This window comes from Palaemon carinicauda, chromosome 22 (assembly GCF_036898095.1).
Source record: "Palaemon carinicauda isolate YSFRI2023 chromosome 22, ASM3689809v2, whole genome shotgun sequence".
In the NCBI taxonomy this organism is placed as follows: domain Eukaryota; kingdom Metazoa; phylum Arthropoda; class Malacostraca; order Decapoda; family Palaemonidae; genus Palaemon; species Palaemon carinicauda.
The window spans coordinates 13152324-13166662 of NC_090746.1; the positions used below are offsets into that span (position 1 = coordinate 13152324).

General features: G+C 36.8%; 1 protein-coding gene across 3 annotated transcripts in view; it reads right to left on the reverse strand.

Moving 5' to 3' along the window:
• Nucleotides 1-14339, reverse strand: part of LOC137616323 (uncharacterized) — a 225748-nt gene that overhangs the window by 122885 nt on the left and 88524 nt on the right. Inside the window, exon 1 of one of the 3 annotated variants that reach the window (XR_011039393.1) lies at nt 1510-1642. The exons of 1 other annotated variant lie outside the window; for it this stretch is intronic. The gene's annotated coding sequence lies outside the window, so the exon portion shown is untranslated. Of the gene's footprint in view, nt 1-1481; nt 1643-14339 lie in introns of those variants that run through there. One more of the 3 variants, XR_011039392.1, reaches the window with a different exon arrangement.

Below are 14339 nucleotides of genomic sequence, written 5' to 3' on the forward strand. Positions count from 1 at the left end.
TGCCCGACCGTCTGAGACGTTAGCTATATATATCCACCGGCTAAGTTAAATATTTAAAAACTATAGAAATGCACAGAAAAGGCATTACTAATAAAAAAATGCAGTTTAATAAACTCCCGATTACTTAGAAAATTACCATTATTTCCATCTAAAATAAATACCTAATTAGATACACACTTGTTTCCTATGGTAAAGGGGGCCACCCAGTGGGAACAAGGGGTTTTGGATGGGGACAATATACAGTACCAACTAATAATGCTAAATAGTAAAACTAAACTTTTCTTCTCTATACATTATTGGGTAGTTTGTAGCGCTACGGCAAAGCGTCCTAATTTGCTTATTATCGCTAAGACTGTTATCTTGTATAGAATAAAAACGTTTGGAAATGGTCTACGGATCTTGAATATGTGCTTAAACGCACACTTTTATGTTTTTTGCCGAAAACCCTATATTACCTGAAAATTTGTGGCTCGAGTTCTTACTCCGGCCACGAATCTTCTCGCTCCCGTAGTAGGTAAGGGGGGGGGTCTGGGGGGGCGAAGCCCCCCTGGGTAAGGATACGGCTTTTAGCATAGGTTAGGTGGATTTTTTAAGTTAGCTTCTCCCGCCAAAATTGTTTTTGGAACGACGGCCACAGTTCAGAATACTGTATTCCAGTTTTCTACAAACTCTATTTTAAAATGACGGCCACAGTCCACCCCACTTTATAATATTCCCATTTTCTATGAATGAAAACGGATCTGGCCGTCACCCTACAATGGCTCCACATTATTATCTGGGATGCATAATAAATTCACAAAAAAAATTACACAAAATAGTGGCATCCTATTCCCCTGAAATATTTATTGCACTCTAGGAAGCGTGGTGTCGTCGGCTTGGACCCTAGCCAGGTCTGTGACATGGGAAGGGAGCCTGGGTTGCTTGCATCCAATCTAGGTCTGCGACCTGAGCAGGTTTGTGACATGAGAAGGGTGTTCGGGGGTATGGGCCCTGGTTAGGTCTAGGACCTGAGCAGGTTTGCGACATGAGAAAGGTGTCCAGGGGTCTGGTCCCCAGTTAGGTCTGTGACATGGAAATTACCGAAACTACAAGGTTAGGTTAGGTGGGATTGTTAGATTCTTTGGCCTTGTATAATTCACCAGTGTTAAATAATCAAGTGTTTTCCTGTTTCGCCCACCCAATGTCAGAGGTTCCACCCTGTAATAAACTATAATAAAAACGAAAGCACAATATTTACTATAGGAAAAGTTGTCTTCTCTATTGGAAATTTAGTGCCACGTTGTTCTATAATTTTACCTTGTCCAAATAAGAGAGGAAGACTGTAATTGCTAATTCTATCTATATTTATCCGTACCACAGCTAAATAAATAAATATATTTTTTTTATTTTAATTATATGGTAAACTGAATGTTTGTGGAAAGTCTGCTACAATACACACTAAAAATAGCCTTTTGTGTCTTTTAGTTATACGTGTTCCTTACTTTCACTAGTTTTTCTCTTTTCACTCACATTAGGTGTAGCACACTTCTCTTATTTTAAATGTTCTTCACAAAAAAATAGAAATTTCCAACCGTTACTGAAGGAATATAGGAAGGCTGAGCGTTGACCCGGCTGAGTCTAATCACTTAAAGGGTGTGCCAGTAAAAGAAAGGATGACAGATTGAGATAATCCCTTACACAACGAATGGCTCCATCTATTGAGTGAGCGGTTAAACATTCAGAACCGTAATCCTTACCTGAATATAGGATGGAATTCGATTGTAAATTTGGTGACACATTTGTTCATAATTTACATTTCTACGTCAGTAGGCCTACATTTCATTCTTTTATTTATGACATTATTAAATTTTAGATAACTAAATTGTTATTTTAAAATTGGTACATTTATAGATTAAGAATACATATCCTTATAGTTCTCAATCTATTTTCTTTTCAGAAATTAAATAGCTATATCTCTTCTAATATAGTTAATTTTCTTTTAAATTTAACTATTGAGTATTACAATCATTTTTATTTGTTCTATAAAATAACTCGTAGGTAGTAGGTTGACCAGGGCACCAGCTGCCTGTTGAGATACTACCGCTAGAGAGTTGTTGGATCCTTTGACTGTCCAGACAGATATGCATTGGATTCCTCTCTCTGGTTATGGCTTATTTTGTCTTTGCCCTCACATACACCGAATAGTCTGGCCTATTCTTTACAGATTCTCGTCTTTCCTCATACAGCTGACAACAATGAGATTACTAGACACTTCTCCACCCAAGGGGTTAATTACTGTACTGTAATTGTTCAGTGGCTACTTTCCTCTTGGTAAGGCTACAAGAGACTCTTTAGCTATGGTAAGCAGCTCTTCTAGGAGAAGGACACTACACAATTAAACCACTGTTCTCTAGTCTTGGGTAGTGCCGTAGCCTCTGTACCATGGTCTTCCACTGTCTTGGAGTTCTCTTGCTTGAGGGTACACTCGGGCACACTATTCTATCTTATTTTTTTCTCTTCCTCTTGTTTTTTTTTTCTTTTAATGGTGTGTTGGACAGGCTTAATAGAAGGACCATGGATGCCTGGTGGTTTATCAAGAGGTTGTCTTTTCCTTATCTGATTCTTTTTCTTCTTAAAACCATCGTTACTGTCCTCCCTTCAGTTAAACACTTGAAGTGGCTATCTTGGAGAGTATTTAGCCTTGCATGGTGTATCGGCTCCTCCATGTTGACCAGTTTTTCGGACTTTTTACTATAGTCTATGGGTTTCATCAATCACTTTATTTACAATTCTGTACATGTTGTTTTTGTTATAATTCTTGTTAACCTAGTTTTTAAGCATGATGTCTCTTTTATTTCTATTAATTACTATGCTGTCTGGAGACATTGAGCAAACTCCTTGACCAGTACGTCCTAGATTTCGTCAATGTCGTCTTCTGTATTGCAATATGCGTGGTCTTCATGCAAATATTCAATACCTTACAGTTGCGTCCAGACAGTATGATATTCTTATGTGCTCAGAAACTTTGGTTTCTGAGGCACTCATCTGAGCTCCTTAAAACTGGTTTTAAGAAGCCAATAATGTTGAAACGTGAGGCCATCCCTAGGGCCAGGGGAATGGCGGTGTATATTAAGACTGAGTACCCTGATTCTCATAAGTTCTGCTATCAATGTGGATGTCATGAGATTCAGGTAATAAAAGTTCGTGGCAGGCATAACAACTTTTATTTGTGTTCAATCTACCTGAATCCAGACATGGATGATTCTATCTTCGATTGTCTTCTTACCATTATGGCTAAGATACAAGAAGATGATAGAAAGGCTTGTTTTGTCTTTGTTGGTGATTTTAATGCTAACCATAGGGAGTGGTTAAGTTCTATCTCTCTTACCGATCACCATGGCTTAAGAGCTTTAGATTTTGCCTCTGAATCAGGCTGTGAGTAAATCATAAGTGAAGCTACTCACAGGTCTGGATATTGTTTGGACCTCGTATACACTGACTCCCCTGGTGTTATAACTAGTAAGGTTGGTTCTCCAGTCGGGACATCTGATCATGCCTTGATTTCATTAGTAGTGAAGACTGAGCAGCCTGTCCCTGATGTATCATACTCATAAAATTTATGTGAAATCTCAAGCAGACTGGAATGGGATTTTGCATGATCTTTTGTGCTTGAATTGGTCACAACTATAAAGCAGTGTTGATCCTGTTGTCCCTTTGAATGAGAATCTAGTCAACATAATTGATAGGCGTATCCCTTCTCGTGTGCTAAGGTACAGAGTGAAGGACAAACCGTGGTTCAATGATGATTGTAGACATGCTTATTTGGAGAAGCAGGAGGCCTATCACCTTTGGAAGGGTAACAGATCAGATTTGACCTGGAACAACTATACTCAGCTTCGAGCTATTGCTCAGAGAGTTTATGCCTCAACTGAAAAGGAGTACAATTTAACCATAAAAGAAACCCTTTCTGGTACAACTCAGGAACATAAATGGTGGTCTACCCTTAAATCTGTACTCTTTGGTGTAGATGCAATAGTTCCTCCTTTACTTAAACCAGATGTCTCAGTCACTCACTGTCCAAAGGAAAAGGCAACCCTTTTGACTGATGTTTTTGACAGTAAACAGAGTAATGAAAAACTTGATCTTCCTCATTCCTGTTTTCCTGAGGCTAAACTAACTAGTTTAGCTTTTTGATCTCGTGAAATTAAAGCTCTGTTGATGGACCTTGTTGCTTATGGAGGTGTAGATCCAAATGGTATTTTTCCTTTGTTTTTTATAAAGACTGCAGATTTCTTAGCTCCAAAGTTATCTGTTATTTTGTACAAGTTAGCAAGAAGAGGAGCTTTTAGCACTTGTTGGAGGATTGGTAATGTTACTCCTCTATGTAAATGTATTTGTGGTAGCTCAAGACCAACTGATTACTGCCCAATTTCCATAACTCCCATATTATCTAAAGTTTTTGAACATCTTCTGGCAAGACGTCTTAATAGGTTTGCTGAAGGTAATCATCTATTCCCTAGTTTGCAATTTGGGTTTTGTAAAGGCCTTGGAGCATGTGATGCCCTTCTTACAATATCCAATGCTGTACAGAAATCCCTTGATTGTGGTCAGGAAGTTCGTAAGATTGGCCTTGATTTTAGTGCTGCCTTCGACCATGTTAATCTCGAGGCCCTTATTTTCAAACTCAAACAGTTGGGAGTGGGTGGGGCGTTTCTTAGCATTATTATTGATTTTGTAAGTAATAGATCTCTAAGAGTTGTTGTTGATGGGCACCATAGTGAGTATAGGAATGTAATATCTGGTGTTCCACAGGGTAGTGTTCTTGGCCCATTACTTTTCATACTATATACACATGAATGAATTATGCATTTCCGTTTCAATGAAAAAAAAATTTACAAGTGTGTTTTATATACACCTAATATCTCCATTCTACAGTGGCATACAAATTGTAATTAAATGTATGCTACACATATACACGTGTGGCTAAGTTTAACAAATCAGATATATTATTATTATTATTATTATTATTATTATTACTAGCTAAGCTACAACCCTAGTTGGAAAAAGCAGAATGCTATAAGCCCAGAGGCTCCAACAGGGAAAATAGCCCAGTGAGGAAAGGAAAAAAAAAGAAAATAGAATATAGCCTAAACTATAAAATCTTTAACAGAACAAGAGGAAGAGAAATTAGATAGAATAGTGTTCCCGAGTGTACCCTCAAGCAAGACAACTCTAACACAAGACAGTGGAAGACCATGTTACAGAGGCTATGGCACTTCCCAAGACTAGAGAACAATGGTTTGATTTTGGAGTGTCCTCCTAGAAGAGCTGCTTACCATAGCTAAAGAGTCTCTTCTACCCTTACCAAGAGGAAAGTGGCCACTGAACAATTAGTGCAGTAACCCCTTGGGTGAAGAAGAATTGTTTGGTAATGTGTTGTCAGGTGTATGAGGACAGAGGAGAATTTGTACAGAATAGACCAGACTATTCAGTGTGGATGTGTGTAGGCAAAGGGAAAATGAACTGTAACCAGAGAAAAGGATCCAATGTAGTACCATCTAGCCAGTCAAAAGACCCTATAATTCTCTAGCAGTAGTATCTCAATGGTTGGCTGGTTCCCTGGCCAACCTACTACCTATATATTTATCTTTATTATTATTATTATTATTATTATTATTATTATTACTAGCCAAGCTATAACCCTAGTTGGAAAAGCCAGATGTTATAAGCCCAAGGGCTCCAATAGGGAAAAATAGCCCAGTGAGGAAAGGAAATGAATAAAAGATGAGAACAAATTAACAATAAATCATTCTAAAAACAATAACAACGTTAAAACAGATATGTCATATATAAACTATAAAAAGACATGTCAGCCTGTTCAACATAAAGACATTTGCTGCAACTTTGAATTTTTGAAGTTCTTCTGATTTAACCACCCGATTATTAAGATCATTCCACAACTTGGTCACAGCTGGAATAAAACTTCTACAATACTGTGTAGTATTGAGCCTCATGATGTAGAAGGCCTAGCTATTAGAATTAACTGCCTGCCTAGTATTACGAACAGGATGGAATTGTCCAGTTAGATCTGAATGTAAAGGATGGTCAGAGTTATGAAAAATCTTATGCAACATGTATAGTGAACTAATTGAATGATGTTGCCAAAGATTAATATCTAGATCAGGAATAAGAAATTTAATAGACTGTAAGTTTCTGTCCAACAAATTAGGATGAGAATCAGCAGCTGAAGACCAGACAGGAGAACAGTACTCAAAACAAGGTACAATGAAAGAATTAAAACACTTCTTCAGAATAGATTGATCACCAAAAATCTTGTAAGACTTTCTCAATAAGCCAATTTTTTGTGCAATTGAAGAAGACACAGACGTAATGTGTTTCTCAAAAGTAAATTTCCTGTCGAGAATCACACCTAAAATTTTAAGTCATACAAAGTTAAAGAAACATTATCAATACTGAGATCCGGATGTTTAGGGGCCACTGTCCTTGACCTACTAACAATCATACTTTAAGCTTTGTTAGGATTCAACTTCATACCCCATAATTTGCACCATGCACTAATCTCAGCTAGTTCTCTATTAAGGGATTCAGCAACCCCAGATCTATATTCAGGAGAAGGAAATGATGAAAAGAGAGTAGCATCATCTGCATTTGCAAAAAGCTTATTTTCTAGGCCAAACCACATGTCATGTGTATATAAGATGAAAAGTAATGGGCCAAGAACACTACCCTGTGGAACACCAAATATTACATTCCTATACTCACTATGGTGCCCATCAACAACAACTCTTTTGAGATCTATCAAAAAATCAATAATAATGCTAAGAAACAACCCACCAACTCTCAACTGTTTGAGTTTGAAAACAAGAGCCTCATGATTAACACAGTCAAAGGCAGCACTAAAATCGAGGCAAATCCTGACCACAATCAAGGGATTTCTGTACAACATAGAGGATTGTGTGAAGGGCATCACATGCTCCAAGGCATTCTAGTTTTGTTTATTTATCATGAAATAATTTGTCAATAATAAATCTCGATTATTTTTGGGTTTAGGTCTAATTTATATATTTCCAGTGTTGTATATTCATTTTTATTCATTATATTCAATTTGAAGATCACATACTTTTTTTTTTACTTATGTGAAGCTTAATAGATAAGATTGATTTATTTGGTATATTCTAGTTTAATTAAATGACACATGTCTAAGCTATATAAAGAGGTCTGCTACTTGTTTTACCAAACAATATGAACAAAATATCTTTAAAAAATTTCTAATTTCAAAGCCATATAAGATATTATTGGTGTAATAACTTGATTTCAATTTTATTCTCTTAGGGGTAGTATATGAAATTTAATTAAAGATTTATTCATGATTAGGCTTAATCTTCAAAAGGCAAAAGTTTTTATGAGTTTTTTTAATCATACATTTTACCAGTGTATATCTTCAGAATTTGATCTATTATGGCTGTGAATAAAAGTAAATATATATTTTGTTGCCTAAGTCTTATATTACATTGATTATATTGAGCACTTTTGCATAATATGTTTTAGTATCGTTCATTTCAGTGCCAATAAGGGCCTGTACCATTGCAGTGTCCGTGAATTTCCTGATATTACAAGCCTGAAACTAGAAATTAATCTTAATAAATCATTAAATCCTCATCATCATCTCCAACACCTATTGACGCAAAGCGCCTCAGTTAGATTTTGCCAGCTGTCTCTATTTTGAGCTTTTAATGCAATACTTCTCCATTCCTCATCTCGTACTTTGCACTTCATAGTCCTCAGCCATGTAGGCCTGGGTCCTCCAACTCTTCTAGTGCCTTGTGGAGCCCAGCTGAACATTTGGTGAGCCATCTCCATCTACCACTCATCATGATCTCATCCACATATGACACTCAAGTAATCTCTCTTATAGTTTCATTTCTAATTCTGTCCTGCCATTTAATTCCCAATATCCTTCTGAGGGCTTTGTCCTCAAATCTACTAAATCTATTGGAGATGGTTTCATTGTCATACCATGACTAATGTCCATGCTAAAACAGATCTCACTAAACTGATATAGTCTGATTTTTATGTGTAATTTCAGGCAATTTTATTTCCAAATTTTACTTAACCTAGCAATTGTCTGATTTGCCTTTTTCAATCTTTCACTAAACTCTTATTCTAAAGACCCTGTATTGGAGATCATAGCTCCTAAATACATGAAGGATTCTACCTCATTAATCCTTTCTCCTTCAAATATTTCATCTTCCATTGTATACTCTATTCTCATCACCTCTGTCTTTCTTCTATTTATCTTCAGCCCAACCTCATGCAATATTTCATGCACTCTGGTAAGCAAGCATTGCCAATCCTGTGGTGATCTGCTAATGAGGAGAGCATCATCAGCATACTCTGGGTACAATAATTTCCTCTTTCCCATTCAGTCCAATCCTTCTGCACCATCTCCGACTGTTCTATGCAATACAAAATCCATGAAGAGGATGAACAACAAAAGTGACAACACATTCCCTTGGAGTACTTCGCTTCCCTGGAAATTCATTTAATAAGACTCCACTAACATTAACTTTGCACTTTCTATGCTCATGAACAGACAATCAAATTCACATATTTAAGAGGAATTCCATAATAACGCAGGACTATTCACAAAATTGGCCGGTGCACAGTATTAAAGGCTTTTTCAGAGTCTACAAATGCCATCAAAAGTGGACTTCTATATTCTACGCAGCTAAAAGAAAGTGACGAGACATCACCAGTGTGTGTGAGCGGGCTAGCAGCTACTAACCCCCCTACAACTGCTAAGTAGCAGTGGGGAAGTTACACCTCGATAAAATTCTTATGGCTAGTCTTCCAGCTTCTCCAAAAGTATATCCCTAATAAAGAACGAAAGGGTTTGTATTTAGAGTTGGAACAAGCAATGTTTGAAGAATCCGTTAGGAAGCAGTTCATAGGGTTGATGACCTATGACCCCATCTGACACTATCATGGGATTGTCTCCATCGTGAGAGTTTGTCGTGTTGAAAGGCGCCATAAAATTGTTGACTAAGTACAGCCAGTCTGAAGTTGCTCTGTATTTCCCAGGGTTGTGGTAGCCTATGTGGTAATGTCCCTGACTGGTGATCGCCATACTGGGGTTTGAGTCCTGCTCAAACTCGTTAGTTTCATTGACCACTGCAACCTCACAATCCTTGTGAGCTAAGGAAAGGTGGTTTTGAGGGAGCCTATAGGTCTAACTATTGAGTCATCAGCAGCCATTGCCTGACCCTTCTTGTCCTAGTTTGGGTGGATGGTGCTTATCATATGCATATGTAGTCAGTCTCTAGGTCATTGTCCTGCTTGATAAGGCAATGTCACTGTCCCTTACCTCTGCTATTCATGAGCAACCTTTAAACATGCTAGAGGGAGGGAGGGAAGTAGAACGGGGCTTTAGCAATAAGCAGCCCAAGTTGCCTTATCCACCTGATGCTGGCCTCCACTACTACCTAGAGGGTAGGGCCCTTTCAGGCCCCACAAGTAGCAGGCCCATATAATCTCAAGAAATGAACAGGATGAGGAGAAGAACGCCAGACACAGCAAAGCGCTGATCCATTTTTCATGTACCAAATACTTTGGAAAATACACTCTGTTATCGAAGCTTTATCGCTTCTTTTTCTAATGTCTCCCATTATTTCAATTGATTTTATAAACTGACATCCCTTGTCACAAAGTGGTGGCAGAGCAATGAGATGATAACAGAATAGAAATAGAGCTAGAAAATACTACTGTATAGAAAAAAGTAAGTGCTTAAAAAAAAAAAACTTATGATTGGAAGATGACGACTACCGCTTACCGCTGCTACCTAAAATAGACTGAAAAAGCAATAATATATGAAGAGACAAAATACGAAGGAGAAAGCGCAAGAGGATAGGGAAGAAGCCAAACCAACACAAAACACGTAGCAGATATCCAGAGGAAGACGAAGACGAAAACACAAGAAAGAAGGACAAATAAATACAAGACACGCAATAACTATTGAGAGGCAGAAGAAAATGCTACCAAAGAAAAATAAAGATAAGAAGAGATGAACAGAGGAACAAGATTGGAAGTTATTTATCGCTTAAAGGAACATGAGGAACATGCTGTACCAGTTGATTTCCCTGGGAAGAATCAAGAAAATTCAGACACTGATTTCAGGGGGCAGTACAGTATCAAGGAGGGGTGGCAGAGAAGCACCAGCCATGGAAAGCTAGCAGGTGTGAGACACAAACTCCCTCCCATCATTGAGTCAGGCGGTCGGGAACTACGACACCCGAGGAAGAAACTGACTGGGCAAGAACAACTTAGGAATGGAGTCTGCCATAATTGTGGTAGATAAGAGCCATTCGTGACTAATCCCTCTCATCCCCTAAAGGATGACATGGCAATATTCCTGTGGGAAATGAGGACACTACGCCCGCGATTGCCGACATGCCTATTTCCCCGTCACTGGAGCAACATCATCGCGTTTCACGATCCAATATGACGGAACAGGACCCTTCTATGAGCCCCTTTCATCCTATCATCAGAAGCTGTTGGAGTTTCTGGAAACGCCCTTACAATGGAGATACTCGTCATCGATTCAACAGCCGCAAGCGACCTGGCAGACACAGCGCGCCTTTGAATACCAAGGACAGCTCTAAAGTTTGGAAGAGGCCCCAGACAGTAACCATAGGCCAAGAACCTAAGGCAACCCACAACAGCCCACCGCATAACTAACGGGGTACAAACTTTTGTAGGTTTCATGATTATCAAATGTGTTGTAAAATGTTGTTAAAATGTGTAGAGTGACAGATGAAGATGAAGAACACCTTTTTATGTGTTGATTGAAAAAAAAATAACTAGTTGAGTAACATTTTCAGTGTTAAAATCTGAGTAAAGACACTTTTTTCTCAAGAAAAGGTAACCATTGTTCTTGTTGCTATATGGATAATCAAGAAATAGTTTTTTTTTCTTATGTAATTTGTGGGTTTCAACTGCATGATTTCTATATTTGAAGGGACTAATTTATGTTTGCTATTTATGATATTCGCCACCAAAAATGTTAAATGTAATATTTAAAGCAAGTGTGATAGCAGGTTGAAAAAATATTGTATTGCGAAGGGAGTAACAATCATAACAGCCATTCAATTCAAGGAGAGAAATGCTTAATTCATAATTGGGATGAAGGATGTTGTCAGGTATTGCCTGTAATTCACTGTTAAAAAAGTTAATGTACATAATTCTTATGATGTCATAGGTGCGTATGTACTCTGCTAAATTATAGGAAGAAAGTGCAACTTAGATGCGATGGTTTTAGTGAAATTCCTGTCATATTTGTTCTAATGTCGCCCAAACATACTGCCGATCGATTAGTACTCAATTCGTTAAGAGATGTTTTAAGAGAAAATGTTAAAAGATGTTTTGTAAGTTTTCATCCAAGACTATCCTGATTAATGAAAATGAAATTTTTAGGAGAAAGTAGAAGTAATTTCAGTTGCTGACAGTCCATTAAGTAATTAGTTATCATGTGCACGGGTTAAAAGACCTTAACCCAGTTCAGGTGTTCTGTATGAGATTTGACTCTAATGTTTTGTTCTAATTATTGTTGTCCAAACAAGGTAGGGTCAGAATCAGGTAAAACCAGGCAATGGCACCGGATCATTTATAAAACGACGTCCGATGATTTAACAGCGATCATGAATGTTCTTTGAATTTAAAGGCCGCCCAATTCAAGGTCAAATGAAATGAATGAAGTATAAGCGTTGAGTCTGTGTGAATCCCTGGTTTAACAGTTATGTCTAAACAGACACTTGGTGGGCAAGCAGCGTGTGTAAGTCTTGATGCTGAAAAAAAATTAAGATTTTAATGCATTGTAAGTTTTTGACCAACAAGCAAGAATAAGAAATGGTTGTTTTCCAACCCCCTTAGAGAATTGTGTCTTAAAAGATCGTAAAACGTAAGGAATTGATTATTGTTAAATGTTATCTGGCATTGTAACAGAAAAGGTAAAAGTAATACCATCATACCTAAATGTGTCAGTTTCTTTCTGAGTTGTGAGAGTATGTTTAACCAAGTAATTAAAATGTAGAATATGGGAAACTAATGAACAATGAAGTTGCCGTAGAGTTTTGTCAGTGTAGTTCGTGTCGTTATCATGTATGATGATTAAAATAAATAATCGGGATGTGCGTAAGAACAAATATGCATGGCGTGGTGATAACAAAAATTGGAAGACAATGAAATTCAGTAAACAAAAGTGTCGCAAAAATGTCATGTTTCTTTGTTGAAATGGCAACATTTGTCTGGGTGATGGCAGTCTTAACGACCTATTTGAAACCGTTTGTAAACAGCACCTGATGATTACGTCAGCATATCACTCCGAGACACAATATGGTTGCAAAACAGAATGACTAAACATAATCTATGATTTGCTGTATTGATGAGAATAAGGAAAATAGACGATAATTGTAGAGAAGAGGAAAAGTACTGTAGTGCCCAAGTCCATTTAGAAAAAACGTAAATGTTTCGTTTAGTAATTTCTTAAGCACAAGTATGTACTTAACTGAATGATGATTTTGAGAATCAGAACATATTGTAATAGGGGATCGTGTTGTTTAAAGCATAATTCAAGTTAGGGAGTAATTTATGAGTTTGAAGTTATCCCTCCTTGAGAGTTGAGAATGACGACTCGGTGATCTAGTTCAATTGTGTACCTATTGATAACAATGGTGAAGAGCTTCACTTAGCGATGTCAGCAGCTCAAATTATGTGTCAAGAGCCATTTTGTCAATCTTCACCTCCTTCATATTCTGAGAATAATCGTAGTATCCAGTACCATGCTAGGTGCTGAACAGTTAAATTATGCTACAGAAAACTGAAGAAGAAAAAAGTGAAAGCCCTAACTTAGCCATAGCATCTACATACATATTTACTCTAGTGCTCCTCAACAAGAGGCTAGGAGTCTGGGAGATAAAGGAATATAGGATATTTCAACTTCAACTTGGGAATAAAATTCTATAAGTTCAAAGGCTCTACTGCAAAGCACAATGCTTTTCATTGAAGGAAACTTGAGAGATAAAGATCTATTCTGTACAGTATAAATAGTCTGGTATAAATCGTCCACTAAAAAATTAACTTTTTCTCCAGAGTTCAAATTGCCACATTATAACAATCTATGTTTCAATACCATACTGTTAGTACTATTGTATACCTATCAATATTAATATAGCCTTCTACCCAAACTATTTTGGGTGTCAAAATTTGGAAGAAATAAAACAGTTTATTTGAAGTTTGAGTGAGTGGATCGTATTAAGATTATAATAGCGCTGAGCAGGGTATATATATTTACAAAACGTAAGCACAGATACAATAGAATTATAGCAGTAGTTATTGCTACAACAAGAACATGAAAATAAAGAACAGCCCCACTGTAACACCTTCATACATACCTATATGCTACTTGAGTGGACATTTTTTTTTTTTTTTAGTTCTCAGAGGTCCACCTAAAAAACCATTCTATTTACCTGAAGATATAGGTTTCTTATAATCATGATTATGCAATAGTAGATTTATATTTCTAAAACAGCTCTTATGATCAATGTGAAAAAGTTTCCATAGTCCTGAATACATTCTTTTACCAATAAATGAAATCTAAAATACAGATATTTCTCCGTAATTAATTATAGTTTTTGTTGAATGCCTTATCCCAACCTTAACTTTGTGCATTTAAAGACAAAGCTAAGAGTACATATTACAAAAGAACTGTATTGTTATTGCATAGCTGAAAACCATTCATCTGTAGCTAACATGCATGCTATCATTATGTGTTCGATACAATTCTTTTAATGCAAGAGTCAACGCAAAAATATGTGATCTTGTATTACATTCTACAATTCCCAAAGTAAAAGCTTATGTGAAGTGTAGTGATATCTATGCTTTCAAACAAAACTGTCTTTTTTTTTTAATTTCATTTATCCCAAATAGAAATACACTGTACTATATAAAAATCAGAATTGTATTGCTGCTCATATGATTTAGTATTTGAAAATAAACTTTGTCCATTGAATAGAAGACAAATTTCCTCTTTGGGTAAAGCTATTGACGTATAAAATAATATTCTTTTGCTTTGCAAAAGTATTTTCAAAATCCCAAACAGAAGCAAATCTGTCCCACTTCACGGAAATATATTGTAAATCTGGATCTGACAATATTTTCTGGATCACCCGACTCAAATATTACACAAGACGCAAATCAGATGCATATAGAAATTCTACCTGCATTCTAAGAAAAAAAAATAGAAATCTTAAGCCAATTTCTAAGAGTTGACTTTTGCAGAACTACCT